At 45.8% G+C, this 22156-nt stretch overlaps 1 protein-coding gene across 1 annotated transcript in view; it reads left to right on the top strand.

Annotated features, from left to right (window-relative positions):
- Positions 1-2524: 2524 nt before the first annotated feature.
- SQOR (sulfide quinone oxidoreductase) overlaps positions 2525-22156 on the top strand; it is a 186357-nt gene continuing 166725 nt past the window's right edge. The window contains exon 1 of the mRNA XM_078684768.1: positions 2525-2784. The gene's annotated coding sequence lies outside the window, so the exon portion shown is untranslated. The remainder of the gene's footprint in view (positions 2785-22156) is intronic.

Raw genomic sequence — 22156 nt, 5'->3', positions numbered from 1 at the left:
CAATTTCTGAGAGATCATCTTATCCCATATCAGCCTTCTCGGCCACTTCGGTCCGCTAAGATGAACGATCTGGTAGTACCACGCACTAGATTGGTTAACTGGGGAGACAGACGCTTCTTGGTGGCTGCCCCGAAATTGTGGAACACACTCCCGCAAACCATAAGATCCAGCCCTAATTTGCTTGTATTCAGGAAGCAGCTGAAAACATGGCTGTTTAACCTCTAGAGTCCAGAAGCCAAAGTTAGGAGAGCCTGCAGTTTACAGCGCCGAGACGCCTCCGGGCATTTGTTCGCGCTATACTAAATGTTAAAAAATAAATAAATAAATAAATAAATGTTGTGGAAAACATAGAAACTGGTGACGCACAGTCTCTGTCAGGGCACCAAGCTCCTCCAGAGTCAGAATCCCCATATTACCTCTTAGAAGAGATAAAATAAAAGGGCTGAGGTCTTTACTCCCATACCTGCCCCTTTGATCCTCAGGGGAACCTTCCCTCTCCATGCGTTTTGATCCAGAGACTTCGGAGTCTGACAACACAGCCGGTCTCTTCCCATGGTCATAAATAGAGCTATTTCTCTGCTCTAAATCTGCCAATGCCACCTAAACGATCCATTCAATCGTACTTTTCTTCACCTCTCTAAACGTAGGTTTACTTCTTTTGGGTGAAGGAGATCTAACCTGGAGCCGTTTGAGGCGGAACAAGAAGCATGCCTCCTTGCCCTGTATTGCTTTCACATGGTTATTAACAAGAGGACCCAGGAACAGGAAACCAGCACTCACAACCTTCAGAACTACATTTATAATGAGAACTCTGTGGCCTCCAAAGACTTTATAGCAAGGCGTTCCAAATTGCCTGCCTTCCTGGTTTCTTAAAAATAAAGTGTGCACATGCGCTGTCCAATTTTCATGTACTGCGCATGTGCACTTGTCATTTCTACCAATGTTCTTTCCTCAATAAAGGATATGGAGCAGAAAATCGACAAGAAATTCCAGCCAAATATTTGGTAATAACTTATCAGTAAGGATTCAAAATGCAAAAGAAAACATAGCAGTCTTCTGCCAACCTCTTGTACAGCTTCAAGCCAAGCAGAAGAACGAGTCCAACTCTTCCGCCAAATTCGAATTAAATCAGAGTTGTAATTGATTGAAAATATACATCCACTTTGGGTTATGCTCAAATATAGCAGGGAATAAGCTTGAAGAGCAATCCAACGACAGGAACGAGAGTTCAAGTCCTGGCCATGATCTCGTCCTGCTCCTGCAGTCATCGTCTCAGTCCAGACAGGAACAAAACAGGAGGATGCTGGGGATAAAAGCCTCTTTATGGCACCCAGCAGGCTGGGCGGGCTTTCATTTTCAGCATTCCTGTAGATTTCCCGTCTCAGTGAGGTGGATCAACTCATAAGCAATGACTAGAATGAGGCAGAGAGATATAGAGGCAATATATTTTACACGTGTTTTGTAGTTAGAAAAAGCAGGTGCGTACTGAAGCCCATGGCACTTGTCACTGATGAGTGGTGAGCTAATAATAGTGTTTTACTGGGCCCTTTACCATGCCTGACTAGAAAATGGTCACTGTACCAGATCACTGTTATTTCCTGGGCAAGTCATGTCGCTGAAATCCACCCGTTCCTCCTCTGCGGTGCACACTGCACTTCCTTGCAAACCACCTCTGGATGTGCAACAAACGCAGCAGACTCAAAGCATGCCAGCAACAGGAGTGTTAGGTCACACTAGGCAAGACTTTTAGCCAGAGCTAGGCTAGGCTGGTCTGGTCATAAAAGACAGAGGAACAATCCCTGGTAGCCCTGAGACTAGGGCTGTTTTTACATTTCCTGTTAGCAACACTGACCCAGTGACACTGTTTTCTTACGACCAGAGACATTTCTCATAACTGTAGGGAAGTGCTTCGGCTTCCTGATATCGACAGACAATCAAGCATTTAAACTCTTCATGACTTTATCTTCGGGACTCCCTGTAACCAGTATACTTAGAACCTTGTCCAGTAAAACGAAACGTTTTGCTTACTTTTTTATTTCTTAAAATCTTTTTATCAGGCATTGACAATAATCAATGGCAGTACTTATTCCCTTTGTGACAAATAAGGAAGTCATTAAAACATTTAGCTCCGCGCCTGGGGCAGGGGTAAGGCAGGCAAGCCAGGTTGGCAGCAAATCCAAAATGATGGCATGAGGGACAAAATTCCAGAAGTGACGCCAGCTGATACATGCTTTCTAAGAGGTAACTGTGTACAGCATTTCAAGGAATTGTTTCAGAGCACTCCTGCGTTGCTTTTGTAGTTTCATATATCGTGCACTCAGCCAAAGGGCGTTGGAACACTTTACAGGAGCACCAGTTATATTACACAAGGTCACGTTCATTTTAAAGCACGGGGAGATTAAATGATGTGTCAAGAATTACCTGACGGTGAGCCGACGCCGGGACTCGAACCCGGTTCTCTAGTTACAAAGTCGGCAGCCCTAGTATCTATATTTATTAGTTCAAGTTTCGTACTTAGTGGTTTAAAGATTGCAGGGCTTGTCACCGTCAAGGGTGTACACTCTGCGAACGTGCAACAAGGCGGAGCTTGGAATGCAGCCAAAGGGCAGGTTGTCAGCAAATAGCAGAGGAACAGGAAGGGGCTGGCCGAGTGCCTTGCTTCTAAATGGACATGAGAAGTGGCAGTCACACGCAAGGAAGAGCTGCATAAGTAACCCTTCAAAGTTCAGGACTGACCCCCTTAAATCTGCGGAACCTGCGACATCCTTTGCTAAAGCCGAACAAGTAAGTTATTTACTTGAAATAGATTTTGTCCTCATTTTAAAGGGGCTTTTAAGCAGACGCTTTCTACTGTTTCTCATCAGTCACAACTTGCTGCTGTCTTTTTATTATGTCTGCTATGCTCTTTTGTGCTAGAATGAGAGCCTGGTGGTGTTATGCAGAGCTTAAGCACATGGAAGCAGCTGGCAGTTTTTGAAAATTAATTTTATGTAGCAGAAGCAATGCCCGTTGCTTGCATGTTGAAGTTACTGAAATGCAAAGTTGAAAGTGTTTCAACAGCTAAATTGAGCAATAGCGCGCTACGCAACACGTTCTCTCTCTGCAGCGCGTGAATGCAGTGTGGCAGTACAGGCAGGTGCTGTCTCTAGACCGGCTATCCTTATTGTACCAAACTCTATAAAATACACATGACTGTCTCCCTCTCTGTGCTGACAGTCTAACACAGCTCTGAAACTCAGCACCAAGCAGCCTGCATGCTACCTGCTTTACATTTCGTCAGTCGTCAGTGCCATATTCCTGCGGGGTGTGTGTGTGTGTGTGTGTGTGTGTGTGTGTGTCTGTCTGTCTGTCTGCATGGTGTGTGTTAGCATGGTGTGTGTTTAGGTGGTGGGGGAAGAAGGCAGCTTGGTGTAAATGTTTTCTTTTGCTGAAAATCGTCACGGTGCCTTACCACATACCTTGTAGCCAGAAAAATCAACCCCCACTTTAAACCATATCTCAAATTGCAATAAGCCAGCAGTCGAGACAAGTGATGCCCGCAGTCCTTCAAGGGGCGTAGGTCTCGTAGGGCCTGTAGCACTGGAGCTCAGAGGCCTGAGGGGCTCACAGAAGTCTGATTATTGCTGTGTTGTATTATTCTTCACTGAGCAAGAACCCTCCCACCGGCGCAACGAACCCCAGCCAGGCGGCCACCAACCTCGCAAAGTGGATCAGCAACTGCGCAAACGACCTCGCCCCTCTGAGGACCCCGCCTAGCAGACCCGGCAGCAAGAAAGCCCCATGGTTCACCGACGAACTCAAGAGCTCCAAGAGGAACTGCCGAGCCCTCAAGAAAGCCTGGCGCAGAGACCCAACACAGGACAACATGACTGCCCTCAAGCTCGCCACCCGAAAACACCACCAACTGATTCACGCCACCAAGAAAAATGCATTCAAGGAACGACTGGACAACAACGCACACAACAGCAAGGAACTCTTCAACATCGTCAAAGAGCTCTCCAACCCCAACGCCAGAAAAAACGACATCACCCCTTCACAAGACCTCTGCAACTCCCTCGCCTCCTACTTCTACAACAAGATCGCGGACATACACAACAGCTTCAGCACTCAACCGACGCACGCCACGACCGAACCACCGCCCCCCACCACCATCCTCCGCGCCTGGACCCCGATCAGCACCGAAGACACCGTCCGCACGATGAACTCCATCCACTCCGGATCTCCGACCGACCCATGCCCTCACCACGTCTTCAACAAGGCCGACGCTGTCATCGCACCCCACCTGCGGAATATCATCAACACCTCCTTCGACACCGCTACCTTCCCGGAGAGCTGGAAGCACGCCAAACTCAGCGCTGTACTTAAGAAGCCATCAGCCGACCCCACCGACCTCAAGAACTACCGCCCCACCTCGCTGCTCCCGTTTCCTGCAAAAGTCATCGAGAAGACCGTCAACAAGCAGCTGGCCCCCTTCCTCGAGACGAACGGATCCCTCGACCTCTCGCAGTCTGGATTCCGAGCCAACCACAGCACCGAGACTGCCCTGATCGCAGTCATCGATGACATCCGAGCACTGCTCGACAACGGAGAAACAGCGGCCCTCATCCTCCTAGACCTCTCCGCGGCCTTCAACACTGTCTGCCACCGCACCCTAGTGCAGCGCCTCAGCAACGTCGGAATCCAGGAGAAGGCACTGGAGTGGATCATCTCCTTCCTCGCCGGAAGGACACAGAGTCCGCCTCCCCCCATTCAGATCAGAAGCCACCGAAGTCATCTGCGGCGTTCCTCAAGGCTCCTCGCTCAGCCCAACCCTCTTCAACGTCTACATGAGCCCCCTCGCAGCCCTCGCTCGCCAACACAACCTCAACATCATCTCCTACGCCGACGACACCCAGCTGATCCTCTCCCTCACCAACGACCCCACCACCGCCAGAGCCAACCTACACGAAGGGATGACAGACGTTGCCAAGTGGATGATGAACAGTCGCCTGAAACTGAACTCGGACAAGACGGAAGTCCTCATCCTGGGATCTTCACCCTCCGCCTGGGACGACTACTGGTGGCCCCCCGAACTGGGCAGCGCACCCAAACCAACAGACCACGCACGCAACCTGGACTTCATCCTGGACTCCTCCCTCTCCATGACCAGACAAATCAACGCCGTCTCCTCGTCATGCTTCAACATCCTGCGCATGCTACGTAAGATCTTCCGGTGGATCCCCACCGAGACCAGGAAGACGGTCACCCAGGCCCTCGTCACCAGCCGTCTGGACTACAGCAGCTCCCTCTACGCCGGTACCACCGCCAAACTCCAGAAGAGACTCCAGCGGACACAGAACGCCTCAGCACGACTCATCCTGGACATCCCCCGTCGCAGCCACATCTCCGGACACCTGAGAGACCTGCACTGGCTCCCGGTCAACAAGAGAATCACCTTCCGTCTCCTCACCCACGCACACAAAGCCCTACACAACCAAGGCCCAGGATACCTCAACAGCCGCCTCAACTTCTACGCTCTCACACGCCAGCTTCGATCGACCGGCCACGCCCTCGCCGCCGTCCCCCGCTTCCGAAGAGCCACCAGAGGGGGAAGGTCCTTCTCCTACCTGGCCGCCAAGACTTGGAACTCCCTCCCGACCCACCTCCGCCTGACCCAGGACCACCTCGCCTTCAGGAAGCAGCTCAAGACCTGGCTGTTTGAGCAGTAGCGGACCCCCCCTCCCCTAGCGCCTTGAGACCCTCCGGGTGAGTAGTGCGCTATATAAATGCAATGATTGATTGATTGATTGATTCAAGCACCAGCCAGGGTGCCCACTTCCTTCCTTGGTCTGGGGCCCATGGCTCACTGGTGACAATACTGAGTCATTCAGGGGACAACCGTCCCCAAGGAAATTCTGACATTTCCTTCCTTTCCTAGATTTTTTGTTTTCAGTCTTTTTCCTTCCTTCACTCAATAACTATTTCTGTCTTTTTTTCCCATCTTTCTTCATCCATCCTTCTTTTCCCTGCCCAGACATCCATCATGCTCTCCATCCATCTATCCTTCATTAAATCCACCCAACTATGCTTCTCTTTTTCCATCCACCCTTCTCTCCCTCCATCATCCATCCCTTTCTTATCCCCCCTCCCATCACCCTATTCTTTCCATGTCCTGTTGTTCCATTTGTTCTCCCACCCTATACAACACTCTCAGACTATCCTCTTGCGGTGGTATTTATTTGCATCTTATAGGACACCAACCATCTCTCACAAAATTTAAAAGACCTAAAAACAAACATTAAAATGGTTTATGTTAATCTGAAATGCCTGGTGGCAACCACCCTGACCCCACTCAAGCTGCTAAAGGGGGGTTCATAATGCCACTTCTTGTAGTCTTTGCATGACACTGTCAGGGACTGTCCGGGACTATGTGGGGAACACAGTCAGGGACTTGGGCAAGGACTAGGAACTGGGTAGAAAACTTACACAGGAAGGGGAGTCCAGCGCTGCCCAGGATCATACAGGGAGTCAGAGGAGAAAAAGGGATCAAAAGGGGAAGCCTGTACAAGTGAACAAGATGGGTAAGACTCAGAAAGGAAGGGCACTCACAAGGCAATTTAGCATTCAGAATAACTACACCCAGGATGAATGTGCAAGACATATATATGAAACAACATTAACAATAAAGGGGGGTGTGGGATAAAGCACTCAGGAGCTCCACATGGTAAGACTGAAGTTCAGTAAGTTTCTTACCCGCAATTGCTGTTACAGATACTGACTGCAAATACCCACATGTAGGATATGCATGCAAAGGCAGGGTCTGTGGAGCTTATACCTATAGTGATGTTATAAATGTAACTCAAAAACAAAACTCACATTGAACAAGAAACACCACCTAGGTAGTCAGCTGAGCCCACGGATCCTGGCGATCAAACAGGAACGCGCAAGGCAGTAACAGCAAAGGGGTAGAACTAAACACAATAGACAAGGAGCTAGCAAAGAGGAGTGCTTAACAGGAAAGGAAGGAAATCACAGGGCACACTTGGCAGAAAGCAAGTAACAAACATACAAGGTAACAGAAGTAAGACAGCAGAATAGAAAGACAGCAAACTAGGAACTGGAACCAATGAAATGGGAAGAAAGGCAGGGACTGGAAAGGGATATACAAAAGGGGAGGCTACAAGGGTATACTAGAACAGTGCAGGTTAAGGATTCAAGAAAACAAAGTATCATAGAAGGCAGTGCTGGGGCAGGAACAAGAAGCGAGCGAAGGCTCGTGAGTCAAGGCAGCACTGCAGGCAGTGCTAGTTCAGGAACAGGGAAATTACTAGAGCTCAGGAGTCAAGGTAGCACTGCAGGCAATACTGGTTCAAGGAAACAGGACATAGCTACAGCTCAGGAAACAAGGAGTCAAGAGAGCACTGCAAGCAGTGCAAATCAGGAACAAGAAATAGCTAAGCCCAGGAACAAAGAATAACTATAGCTCAGGAACTCAGGAAACAAGGTAACACTGCAGGCAGTGCTAATTCAGGTATAAGGAATAGCAATAGCTCAGGAACTCAGGACACGAGGTAGCACTGCAAGCAGTGCTAATTCAGGAGAAGGGAAACTGCTGCAGTTCAGGAACAAGGAATACTAAGGCTATGGGGTCAGGGTAGCACTGCAGGCAGTGCTAATTCAGGAACAGGGAAAACAGCAGCAGGTCAGGAACAAGGCATAATTAAAGCTCAGGAAAGCAAGAACAGCAAAAGCTCAGGAGCACAGGAAACAAGGATTGATCTCACCGGTAAACAGCTACAATGACCAACCTTTACCTGGAGGGAGCTGGGGCTTAAAAGAGCTCACAGTAATCATATGCATCAGGTGTGAACAGGCTAGCAGCAGCCAGCCACAGGTGAGCTGAATTCCTCCACCCATCCTTGGCCTGCAGGGTTGGAGACAAAACAGTGAGCAGGGAATTCTGGGTATTGGAGTTTCAGGCATGAGTAGGCTGGCTTCAAGTATAAGCAGGCTGGCTTTCACAAAACCCGGCATGAATTGGGAATGGATGTCAATTCCTATATGATGTCCAAATTCCTGGAAGTCAGGATATGCATACAAGGGAGTGTCTGGAGGCATATTAGAACACTGGAAAGACCCACAATTCAGCCCCCTGGTGGTGGGCACGAGAGCACAGGGAGCGAATCGTGACAGACACACGCTGATTTGTCAACAACTGTTGACAGTCTTGGAAGTAAAGCTATCCCTGTTTGCAGTAATGAACCGTCACCTTGTATTTGTGAGTTAGATGAGCTTTTAACTTTATTTTCTTCTTTATCATTTTCCAGGTATAGGATTATCTGAGACAATTCGATTTTACAAAAATTATGCATATAGTATACGTACTCAAAGGACATTTCAATCATTCTGTCAATTCCTATTCATTCATTGGTCTGTTGTCACTGACATTTTTCTTTCCCTAGTTACAGTGTACAGCCCACTTTAACCGCTGTCCAACTTCAATATGAGTGATGACATTCTGAGCACATCCACACACAAAGTAGTTCCCTTCAGTGACAGGGACAACTATGGCAACGTATGCTTTTGAGACCGTAGAAATATTTGAGCTTTTAGCCATTTTATTTTTATGTGGTGTTCGAGAGCCTGCAGCTCTCCAAGTTCTTTTTACACACACCATGACAAATCAAAATAAACATTGACAAAGTCAAAAGGTTGCCATTTAAATCCAGACCTGTTGGCTTTTCCAGTGCTCAACTGTTACCTTGGCAATAAAAATATATTATCTTTGGTTCTTAGAAGGGTACCACAATAGCTGATGCCACTGCCATTCCAACAGATACACTTTCTTTACATAGTTTGACACAGTCTTCTGAATGTTGCACTTTCTTTACACACTCTTCTGAATGTTGCTGGCTGCATATTTCTTTGTCAGGCAAGAAGAGGTGTGCTATGTCTGTCTGGAGAAACATCCCAAAATAAAAGGACCTTGCCTGGCAGTTTGCACTGGATTTTTCCCATGAGGAGTAGGGTCAAGACAGATTTGTATATGACTGGGTCCAAACTGGGGCGAGGTGGCGTGCAAAATAACTATGGATTAAACCCATATCTGTTTGGGGGTGAGTGTTTGAAAAGTTTCAACTCTCCGTCCATCATCTTGTTGTGTTTGCCATGTTTGTCTGAAGGCAGCTGTGTAGATGAGAAGCTGTAATCTGACAAATCCTCCGAATCTGCATCAATCTAACTTTTTTTGCCTCTACTTCAAAGTATCTGTTTGCCCAATAAATTGTGATATGTCCCATGACATCTCTCTTCATTTCTCACATGTAGCAGTTGTGACCACAGGAGCACTTAATGTCTGGCGATGGGCACGCAGTGCTCTTGTGTAGATGAGCACAGCCCAGTAATCTTTGTTGCTAGGGGAGGGATTAATGCATGTGACCCTCTTAATTGCTTTCAGGTCAAACAGATCTGATGCTCGTATTACAAACTATCACTTTCTCTTAGAATAAAATATTGTGTATTCCACATAGTCCATCTTCAGCCTTCACTTCTACCACAAAGTGGTCAATGGATGACCACATGACCAGATCCTCTTGGGGTGCTGGTAGTATGTCATCTCTCGAAACAATAACAGATCAAAACATTCCACTTTTCCGTAATATCCATGTGTTAGGAGCTTATATACCCTTTATACAAATGATAGCTCTACAATCTCTTTTAAAAACAAATAAGAAAATTTAGCAATCCATAGATAACAAACACAAAGAGGTGGAAAATCGGTCAGAAAATAAATTCCATTGTCGACACCATGACCACCCTTCCATGTCTAAGCAGAGTACAGTTCTTGGAATATCTAAACAAATTAAAATACGGCTCCCCTAACGATGCCTGTCGCCCTTAAATAAAAAAATCTATATTCGCAGCATTCGCAGAGACCATACTCTCTCTTCTGATTCTTTTCTTAACCCAAGAGACAGTTCCACCAGCTTTTAAAGAAGCAGTGATTATTCCACTTTAGAAAAAACAAGGTGTCGAAACTCAGAGGCTGGATAACTATAGGCCGATATCCCTTCTCCCTTTTCCGGCCAAAGTATTAGAGACACATGTAGCTAAAATTATCAGCACCTTTATAGAAGACACCAACTTCTTAGACTCGCTTCAAGCAGGGTTCCGCGCAGCCCACTCTTCTGAGTCCATTATCCTATCTGTTATGGATGATCTAAAGGGAAAGGCTGATGTAGATAGCGGATGTAGATAGCACTCAAGCATTGATTCTTCCGGACCTGTCTGCAGCGTTCAATACCGTCAAGCATGATATCCTGGTGGACCGCATTGCTGCAGCAGGTACCACTCTAAATTGGTTCCAATCCTTTCTAGAGCATAGGAAACATTCAGTGTGGCTCTCACCGTACAAATCTGGTATTGTAAACTTGAAATGTGGAGTACCCAGGGCTCATCCTTATTTCCGCACCTCTTTAATGTATATATCTGCCCCCTCATTGTCACGCTCTGCCAGATGGGAGTCCAGATTTACAACTATGCTGATGAAATGCAGCTGATTTTCTCCGTCAACAACTCTACAGACTCCAAAGAGTTCCTCTATAACTCAATGCTGTTTATCTTGAATTGGATGAGCAATAATCAATTAACACTAAACTCCGAAAAAACTGAAATCATCATCCTTAACAATAAACTTAAGCACGGGACCCCTGCCCATTGGCCTGCTGAGCTAGGCCCCACCCTGCCCTGGAGAACTCGATAAAAAGCCTAGGCATACATATCGACACTAATCTCCCCAGGAACACGCAGATTGTAGCGGTTACCTCTGCCTGTTTTTTCAACTGTGGAAACTAAGGAAAATCAGAAGATTTTTCAGCAGAGAGGCTAGCATTTAAATCGTCATTTCCTTGATCCTATCAAAAATCGATTATGCCAATTCAATTTACCTAGGCCTCCGGGGCACCCAGAAACATCGTCTGCAGCTGATACAAAACCAGGCAGCTCAAATTATCTACCATCAAGGCAGAGACTGTCCCATTAAGCAGCTGCTAAAAGAGCTGCACTGGCTCCCAGTGGAGCAGCGCTCCATGTTTAAAACAGGTTGTATCCTGTTCAAAGCCTTACATGAGACTGGCCGAAAGTACATATCCTCAAAAATCCATGGGTACAACCCTCAGCGCACCTTAAGATCCATGCATATGAATCTATTGGTGGTTCTGGGCTTTAGATGCAAACAAATAGGAAAGTCGCGCTTCTCAATACTGCGACCCTTATTTTGGAATGCTCTTCCGCCCCCACTGAGACTAGAGACAGACTTCCTTCGCTTCAGGAAGATGCTGAAGACCTGGCTCTTCACCCAAGCCTATAGCTAGACCTCGACCTTCTAGTCAGTGACTTCAATGGAAAATACTAGCGACAAGAGACCTGTTGGTGAACGCGCGCTCTATAAATTCTCAACAACGTAACATAACAATGCATGTAATCGATGTGCTGTGTTGGGCGTCAATCCAGGCTTCTGTTTTGCTGCACCTATTCATATCAGGTCTGTTACCTTTGGGTCTTAAAAGCGAGTAGAAACTGATAGCTAGACAATAAGTCTACCTACTGTTTTCCCCTCAGGGGCTTGGCCCACATCCCTTATTTTAAAGAAGTATTTGAGTTTCTTGTGGGCATTACTCTATACCACCCGATGTAGTTACCTACACCACAATTTTGTTTATGCTAAGTTCATATTGTACTTTTGGATACTGTTTAAGTGACAAAGATGCACTGACCCTTCTTTCCTCCAGTATTGTAATATGTGCGCAAGTAAACTGGGCTCAAGAGATTCCCACCCTACCTCTGCCCGAAAATCTCATAAACGGGTCTGCTCACAATATTTTTAGTATTTATCCTAGATGTATCCCCTACATTAATTGACACAATAAATATGAATATAATAGTGCTTGGCGTTCTATGGTTCGAAATTCTGTCTCTAGCTTCACACAGTCTGTCTGGCCCTCTCAGCTCACAGGAGGGTTTGCTCTGGTCCACTCTGCTGATGGTGCAGACGTATAAAACAAAGCAGACGCAATCGTGTTCCAGGTCCTAACAGTCTCCTCTGTGCGTTGTTCTAACATTACTCCTCCTTTTGATCTCTTTATTTGACCCTTATTTTTAGGTCTCACTTACTAGACACCACAAGCATTGATTTTTGTGAGACATATTGTGAGCTTACCAAAAATATGCCTGTAGCCCACTCATGGCTTACCATATGTTGGCTTTCCTCTGTCTCGTCCTTGCTTCCTATTGATTTCCCAGCTTGTCAATCTTTTGTTTGTTATACCATGGAGCATAGCTTCTTTACCATCTCTTTTGATTTACTGACTTCTATGTTTCTGTTTGCTTTTAAACCACTACTTTTTTCTTTTAAGCAGTTCATGGATGTTTTCTAGCTATTTCACATGTGTAGCTTTCTCCCCCTGCACTCTGTATTGCTCTCTGTCACCCGTGTGCTTCTCTCCAACTCGTCTATGTTGCGTGCGCCCTTGTGTACTTCCGTCCTAGTTTTCTCACCTGTGTGCTTCTCCCCCACCCACTGCATGTTGATCTTTCGCTTGTTTGCTCCCTTCCAGCTCTCCACTTTGCTGTGTCGTCTGCTTCCCCCACCCTCTACTTCTGTGCTGAGTCCCCTGCCTATGTCTGTGTTATTTCCAACCCGCCTGCACCCCGTGTTGCAATTGCCCCCACCTGTGGCAAACCAGTAGTACACTTGTATATAATAAATCACCGGAAAAAACATTTGCTCTGTTCCAGTCCCACTGTGATTGAAACTGCAGCTCTTTGGCTTATGCTTTCGTCTAAGTAGAGCGTTTGAGTAGTACTAGGGTACACTTTGCCTTAATCTGCTGTATCTGACAGACTGCCCACTGGGGACAGACAACTGTTATTGCACCATGAGACAGACTGTGAAGACCTCAGGATTAGCTGTGTTAGATAAATATTCCATTTCAGTGCTGTGAGAAATTGGGTTGCTGTTTGGGGTGCGGGGTGATGAAACTCTAGTCAAGCAACCGCCATAATCCTTGTCAGGGTGAACAACAAAAAGTCACTAAATGAAATTGTGCTTAATGGTAGCTTGGCATAAAATCAGGCTTAGCTTGGAGGCAATGTGTAAAGTATTCATGCATCATTTAAATAGTATTTAAGCGAAAACAACACAAGAAAAATCCCACACTAAATTAGAAAAGCATTTGCAATGCAATCAGACTTGACTTTGGGAACTTAAGTATTTAGCTATGCAGCACATTAATTAGGGTACAGCAACATTTACTGCTGTACTGTGCACTAAGCAGTGAAAAAGTACAGTACCACAGGCTGTCACTAGGTGTCCCTTGGGATGTATTTTGGCCGCGTAAGGTACTGCACCCTTCAACATGGTTAGAGACTTCCAGCAGAGAGAAAATTGCTTGTGTTCAACTTAGTATGACGAGTGAACTATCCTTGCATGTGAAGAAAGGCAGCGCTTGTCAGGCTCCGATGTTCAAGAGCACCCTCTAAGCAAGGCAGTTTACATAACAGCTTCCACCACACAGGGTCATCTAAACAACTAGATGCCCTGTTTTATTGTATTTCATTAACCGCGTAACCGTGGCAGCAATTCCGCCGTGGTGCAGCTGTTTAAAGGAGTGGGCGGGGTCGTGTCGTGCCAACGGATGTGCACAGCACTACAGAGGTAGTGCTCGCGACGGCTGTTGGCCGACGAAGCATGGAAGGGGTTAACACACATCCATGCAATAAAGTGCAAAATTAACTGAATCACTGCTCCGAGAAGTAGGGAGCTACCAGAGTAGCGGAAGTGACGCCATGCACCCATTGTCTCCCTTGTCCCTACCTTGCAATTGTCTCCTGTTTGCTGCTTAAGTACTGCAGGATGTACCTAGAGTGGGATCAAAAGAAAAAGTAAGCATGGCTGTTTGAGGTTTGATTTCTTTCTGCTTGTGCCAGTCCCTTCAGGGCCCCTGATGCCAGGGGCAGAAAGGGCATTGTTAAAGTACTAAATGGCGAGCAGCTGCTACGCCTGATAAGCACCCCCGCCCCCAATTTCCCTCCATGACAATCATTCCCATGTCAAGGTGGTACATCGATGCCACACCTCTTCTACAAGGTACCACCAATCCAAAAATAAACATGTCCCAATCAACTGAGCCAGCTGTGCACTGGAGGAAACGGCACCACCTATGACAATTTAAAGAATGAGAAAAACTGCAAATTAGTGATTCCAGAATCTTATGTTTACCACCCCCTCCCCATCAGCAGTACTCAGAGCACAGCCAGCTGGCAAATCTGTACTATGCAGTTTACTTCATTGAGGAAGAAGAATAAGTTTCTGAAACATATAAAACCAATTTTAAAGAAATGCATGCAGCGATCTCGGAGGTGGAAGCGGGCAAGCAGTATTGTGAGGGTGCAATACCGCATGCTGACACTAGGTGTTCCTTGGGACCTCTTTTGGCCACATAGGGAACTGCACCCTGCAACATGGATCGGGAAAGGATATGGGGCAGCAATGAGAGCTGCTGACTGGGGAGCTGGGGATCCATGTTCGAGACTGGTGTCAGAGCAACATAATTGAAAGGTACTAATTTGAAATAAGGATAAGATATCAATGCAACAAGCAGTGTTGTGCAAGGGGATAGGAGAGGAGATTAAATGAGGGCACTGTACTGCAAATCATGCAAAAATTAACCAAACAGGGTGGAGGTAGGAGATTAGCGAAACGAGCAGTGGCCTCGGAGGGATGGTGGGGGCCTGCGAGCAGTTTTGTGGGAGGGGTGAGAGGGAGGCAGGGGAGATTAAGGGATGGCAAGCAAATAAAGTAGACCGAAGTTTCAATGCACAAGTAAACTGAACACTTTACGAGCAAAGCAGCAGGCCCAACAAAAAAGAATATTTAATCTGAACAGTAAGAACACATGTAACAGGGGCAGTCCAAATACAATACACAATTCCAAAAGGAGGGACTACTAAGTGTATTCACCAATAAAAAGCCAGCATTACTAAAGGACAGCAAGAGGAACCAGTGAAAAAGATGGGTGTATTTTGAAGCCCATATCTTAGATGCGAACAAAGCGGTACAAGAGGGGGTGGTGATGGACGGAGCATCTGAACCAATCAAACACTCACACCCAGTCAACAGACCTGGGTTTAATCCATCACCGTTCTTTAGCCCACTCTACCACCCCAGTTCAGACATGGCCATATGCAAATCAGTCTGACCCTGTGCCTCATGGGAATAGTCCATCCCGAACTGCCAAGCCATGCCTTCCCTGGACCAGAAACAAGCTTCCTAAGACTGGTTTCTGGCATTTCAGCCATCTTCAGCCAGGCTTGCTTGAATCCAGTGGCAAAGTGAGCAAGGGACTCCCGTCTGAGCATACCCAGCCAACTTATGGCGAACAAAGCGGTACAAAAGGGGGTGGTGATGGACGGAGCATCTGAATCAATCAAACACTCCCACCCAGTCAACAGATCCGGGTTTAATCCATCACCGTTCTTTAGCCCACTCTGCCACCCCAGTTTCAGACATGGCCATATGCAAATCAGTCTGACCCTGTGCCTCATGGGAACAGTCCAGCCCGAACTGCCAAGCTATGCCTTCCCTGGACCAGAAACAAGCTTCCTAGGACCGGTTTCTGGCATTTCAGCCGTCTTCAGCCAGGCTTGCTTGAATCCAGTGGCAAAGTGAGCAAGGGACTCACGTCTGAGCATACCCTGCCAACTTATGGCGAACAAAGCGGTACAAAAGGGGGTGGTGATGGACGGAGCCTCTGAACCAATCAAACACTCACACCTAGTCAACAGATCTGGGTTCAATCCATCACCGTTCTTTAGCCCACACTCCATCACTTTTGTACCGCTTTGTTCGCCATAAGTTGGCAGGGTATGCTCAGACGTTGAGTCCCTTGCTCACTTTGCCACTGGATTCAAGCAAGCCTGGCTGAAGACGGCTGGAATGCCAGAAACCGGTCCCAGGATGCTTGTTTCCGGTCCAGGGAAGACATGGCTTGGCAGTTCGGGCTGGACTGTTCCCATGAGGCACAGGGTCAGACTGATTTGCATATAGCCATGTCTGAACTGGGGTGGCCGAGTGAGCTAAAGAATGGTGATGGATTAAACCCAGATCAGTTGACTGGGGGTGAGTGTTTGATTTGCTCAAACGCTCCGTTCATCATCCCTTTTTGTATCGCTTTGTTCGCCCTAAGTGTGGCAGGGTATGCTCAGACGTGAGTCCCTTGCTCACTTGGCCACTGGATTCAAGATAGCCTGGCTGATGAGGATTATGAATCCGGAACCGGTCCCAGGATGCTTGTTTCCGGTCCAGGGAAGACATGGCTTGGCAGTTCGGGCTGGACTGTTCCCATGAGGCACAGGGTCAGACTGATTTGCATATAGCCATGTCTGAACTGGGGTGGCCGAGTGAGCTAAAGAATGTTGATGGATTAAACCCAGATCAGTTGACTGGGGGTGAGTGTTTGATTTGCTCAAACGCTCCGTCCATCATCCCCTTTTGTATCGCTTTACTATTCCTATACCCTATGGAAAGTTTACATATTTCAACCCATGTTTTTGGCCCCCACGGGATCCTGGGCTGTCATCAGGACTGAGATTCAAACCCGTTTTGTCACTAATGTTATTACAATTATGAGCAGGCTATTTGTGTCATTTATGTCGTTTTGTTAGTCACACGTGTTGGATATGGACAAACATGCAGAATGTGAGGTTGGCATACTTGTCTGAACCACTAAAAAAGAGACACACCAGTGTGCCTTGTTGTGGAGTCAAAGGACCTGGACTACATATGAATAAATAATCAAGATAATGCAAAGAAATCAAACGGCTCTGAACGTATTGGGTTACTTATGGATTTCTTATTCTTATTGTGCATGCTCGGTCATGCACACATGATATGTGATTACAGGGAGAATATTGTGATTTCCTGGTGAGATATACATACTAGAAAGTCATGTGTGTTCAATAGTAACAACCTAATAAGATTAGTGGTACCCAAAAAAAAGAGATACCAGGGTAACCGCTAGGTATTTTTATATATATTCTCCACGTCAGTTCTAGAGCTTTATTAAAAGTGTTCCCTGTAATATGGTCAAGCCCTCTTTCCGACTCCCCCAGGGACAAGCCTGGTTCTTACCTCAAGAAACTGCAAAAGTGGCAAATCTGTACTTTCTCAGGGTGAAAATCTCAAATTCCGTCACCAGTAAGGTTCTAGGGTAGTATCAATATCAAGGTGCAGGGCCTTCCTTCAAGTGGAGTTCCCTTGTTCCGATTTCCTCTTATCCCCGCACATGCGGTGTTAGTTTTCCACTCACCTCCTTTGGGAGTAACCTAGCACTTGCCTTAAGCCACAACTTTGAGTGAGAACTATGATGGGGAAAAGCTGTGCCTTCTTCTCACTTTGTTTGGGGATGTCTGGGTCCTCCAAATCCTCTCTCTTGTTGTTCTCCCAGGCTGCAATAATCCTCTTTTTTTTGTGTATGACCATGTTCATTCCAATAGAAAAATATAAATGAAAGAAAACCCTCACATCACTCTCATCCTATTTATCTACCTAGGGGAGATCAACAAAGATATCTTGAGCCGGATGTATGACGTTACAACGCATACATTTACATCCCGGTACATTACATTGCGGTTTTTACAACGCAAGTCGTTACAAAGACCTGCGTTGGAGGGCGCTGGACTTAGGAGTAGTATAATTTACTAGTCCAGCTCCAGTCTATATACAGTAGGGAAGGTGTTGGACAGTAAATTACACTATTCCTTGTCCTAGAGCTCCATCCAGCGCAAGTCGTTGTAACGACTTGCGTTGTGAGAACTGCGATGTAATAGCATCGCGATGTAATCCCCGCGTTGTAAACGATGTTTCCCTCTTGGGCCTATTACCAGGCCTGCACCCAATAGCGTCTGGGAGATATTCTCCTCATAGGAGTACTGTGCCACCCTAGGTAAGCTGATGCCGTTGGAATCTAAGGCTTGGTCACCAGCCTGGAGAACCCTGAAATAAGTCTTCATAGTTTCATGCAAAAAAGTCAAACTCACAAGGTGCGCAGGGCTAACAATGATAAAAGCACAATAATCTGTTCCCTCATTCGTAAAACTGAAGCGCATGCCCACTATGCTGAAGAAAGATCAGAATTGCTCTATCATATGCACTCTGATTTGTAGGTGCAATACAGGTGTATATTGATGCCCTTCTCAATAAACGTATGCTCCACTCCTCAAGGGACTAGAGTGCCCTTGTTCTAGTTGAATCGAAATGCCCCTTTAGTATTCCACTCACAGGATTAAATGAATTCCTGGAGGAAAATGTTTCCCTGATTGATTTCCCCCAGATGATTAGTAAGGACGTAATAACTCTCCAATTTCTTTTCACCAGCAACATCTGTTTTAATACCTTTGATTTATGGCTTCTTTAATAGTGTGACCAACAAGGTATCGTGTTTTATAATTCCTGTTTAAGAGAAGTTTCCTGCATGAATAAACCACTGAATTCTGTTACAGTCACATTAACAATGCCTTCAAAGTGCAATTGCTACTTTCTTTCTTCCTTTGAGATTAACCCTTCCGAATACTAACTGCCATGTTACTTAAAAGCATTTCTGTGTCATGCTCTCAAACAACAAGGCACCTTGGAACAAAATATCTAAAGTTCTGAAGTTTCTTGTTTTACTCTTTTAATAAAGTTGTTTCTTTGAGATCTAAGAAACAAAATAGGATTTTTGTTACAACACATTATGTTTGTGCGTCCATGTAGGCTTCACTGTAAAGAGCATAGCATTTCACCTGTTTTGTGTATGAGAAATAATTGATCAGGTTTGTCACCTAGGAGCCATTTTCCTTGGTTCAGTAGTCCATCATTATTTTGACCATAGTAGTAGTCTCTACTGGGCTTTGGAACAAAATAGTCAGACTGCAGATATATTGGCATTGGCCTCATCTTTGTTCTCTGGAAAAGAGCTCATATCTCAGAAGCCGAAGGTAGCTGGCAACCAGTAGTAGCCATAATTCATTTGAAAGCTTTATGCATCATTTTTCAATGGAGGCTTGGTCTGGCACGTACATATCTGCAGGATAACATAGCAGTCTATTCTATCAAACAACAAGGGCCCTAAGGTCTCGATATAAGAACTTTGTGACCCAATAGCTATACAAAAGGTGGATCATGGGGAAAACTTTGTCAATGCTCTTTTGATGCACAGCTATGGGTTGATCTCCTTACAGACTCAAAGCATGTATCCAACCTTACATAATTCAAATGAAGGCATAAAAATCAAGTTCTGTCAGATAACTCTTATCTCTCCTCTTAGACTTCACTAAATTTAGCCAGCCTCTAGAGACACCTATAAAGGTAGTGTATGCAACATAAATATGCTATTTAACTCACTTGATCAGCCTTTCCTCAGATAGACATCTCTACCCCCTGAGGCTACACTGTTGGTTCTGATTTCCTCTATAGCTTGTCCATCAGATCTTCTTCACACCGAGTGACAGATGATTGCACTAATGGGTGGGGTTGGTCCTCAACCTTTACTACCCCACCTGTCGGAGAGCTTCCCTTGCCACTGGTCTTGTGAGCCATTCCATGATGATATTTCCAGACAACATTGAGTTATGCGACCTTTGAATGCTCCATGACCAGAGGTCCCTTCACTCTCTGTTGGGCTCCCCCATTCAGTAACCTGAGATTGAATGGAACAAATTTGGTCTCCTAGGAAGCCGGTCCTTACTCTGGTCAGTAAACCGCATTCCAATGGATTCCACATGAGTCCTTGGACGTCCTGAGTGGCTGCATATTGGATATTTATGTTTCAGACCTTTATGTAGACTACTTAGTCATTCATGTAGATTACTGCGTCATTCTTTGAGCATGCCACCACGTCAAAGTCTGTTAGGATGGCTGCTCTTCAATAGGTATCCACTAAGCCTCTGATGTTCCTGGTCTCTGTGTCTCTTCCTTTTCTGCCTCTGCTAGCTGCTTGAGTATGGTCAACTCCGGGGTTTACTTTTGCTGAAGATTCATAACCACGTCCTGCCATTCTGTCACAGCCTATATTAGTGCCTATGAAGTCTGAAGAGAGGACACTTTTAATTTGTCTGGCCGTATCGATCCAGGCAGAACATCTGATTCAGGGAATTAGAATTAGGAAAGTATCATAAGGCTCTTCAATGCCCTGAGAGGTGATACCAGGGTTTATCCTCGACTCAATAAAGTGTCCTGCAATATGCCCCAGAATGAGAATCTAATCAAGATGACTACAGCAGTATGGCAGAAGATGTGCTTCAGTGGTCTCCATGAAATGTGCTCGCCGGAAGTGTAGATGCTTTGTTTCCTCAGCTCAGATGTGTGTGGTTTTAGGCCTCATATGAAGAGGAATACGCTTGGCATTGACAGGATATTTTATTGTGTGTCCTCTGGGTTAATGGGGATGTCATATTGACAGTGTGCACTCACCAGACGTAGAAATATATCAGAATAATTCAAGAAGCAGTTGATCACCTCTCCGCAAAAAGAAAAGAAGGCACTCTCATGATCACGTCAGTGGCTTCAGGTCAAGCAGTAGTAGTGTGCAGGTAGCATCAGGCAGAGTGCACTCATTACTTTGTTCTGCATTATCTGCTTGGTGCTAAGGGCAAGCATGGGCACAGCATCTAAACTACTTTATAATAGGCTCACATTTGGGGTGAAATGTTAAAGCCATCCTCACACAATCATAAATTGCAAAAAAACAACAAAAGCCAGAAAGTTTGGTTTAAAGAGGTGGAGCCAATAGCAATTTGAAGTCTTTATTTTTTTCGGATCCAAGTAAACGAGAACATGGAAATATAAATGGCTGTGTACATCGCAGATGTCTAACTCCATCTGCATTCCACATTCTACCATCCCTTACACATTAAAGATGCTATAAAAGCAACCAACTGGTATATTATAAATTAATGTGGCACATAATCCTGATTCTGGACTGGTAACCTTGTACCAATGTTCCTCTTCTCTCTTTCAATCCCCCTTTAAGTAAACATATCTGTTGTAAAGAAGACTCAAGAACCGATGGTAAGTAAAACTAGTCTTTATTGTTGTCACCCTGCTCTCCACACTGACAGGAATATGTCACATTCCAGGGATGCCTGGGGGGAAGATACCAAGTGGCTGGGGCAGGGAGGGGGGAATGGATTGTACCACTTTATTAAACTTGCGTAGGTTACAACACATCTCCCTTTGAACCAACAGAGCATTTACAATCCCAGCATAAGTTACAACACTTCTCCCTTGGACCAAAGAGGAAAGAAGGATGGAAGGGAGGGGAAAGGGATGACAGAGAGGGAAAATGCTGGCACTTAATAACAGTAAAAACGCAGGGATGAGGAACCTCAAAACACAGCACCTCGAAGGGCGGGTGGAAAGGCAATGAAGGGTCATTACCCTGGTCAACAAGACATGGACCTCCCAACCCCCCTTTACAATCTGTATGCAATGTACCTCACCCTAGAACCAGGTAGAAAAAAAAATTATTAGAACACGTAGTTTGGATCCTGTACCTCTTCGCTATGTACCACTCTTACTTGACCCATCTCCCCTTCCTTACACACCCTTGCGAAGTGGCCCCTTCTGTTACACTTCATACAAATAGAATTTCGTGCAGTACAATGTACACTATTAGCAAGATGATTATTGCTTCCACACCTGAAGCATTTCAACCCTTCTGTGACACTAAAGGGCTTATCACTCTTTACCTCTTTAGATTTGATCTTGTAAACTTCACCTTCTCTATTATCTTCCAACACCAACCCTTTGATTTTATTCACACAACCCATGGATTCTTTAGGTTGGTCCATCTCCTGGATGCACTTTGCGGTGTGCTCAATGGAGTGGGCCATGGCCACCGCTTCCCTCAACGAGGGATTCTTTGCCAGAAGTTTTTCTTTTATCTTAGGGTTGCGGGTGCACCTCACCAACTGATCCCTAATGAGGGAATCGTTCAACTCCCCAAACTCACTCAGCTGTGTGAGACCTCGGAGAGCGGCAATGTAATTAGTTATGGATTCATTCTTTGCCTGCACTCGTGAAAAGAACTTATGACGCTCAAGCACAACGTTAACCTTGTCCCCAAAATGAGTCTCTAGT

Source organism: Lissotriton helveticus, chromosome 3_2 (assembly GCF_964261635.1).
Source record: "Lissotriton helveticus chromosome 3_2, aLisHel1.1, whole genome shotgun sequence".
Lineage (NCBI taxonomy): Eukaryota > Metazoa > Chordata > Amphibia > Caudata > Salamandridae > Lissotriton > Lissotriton helveticus.
The sequence above is the reverse complement of the archived record's forward strand: the minus strand, read 5'-3'. Positions and strand labels throughout refer to the sequence as shown.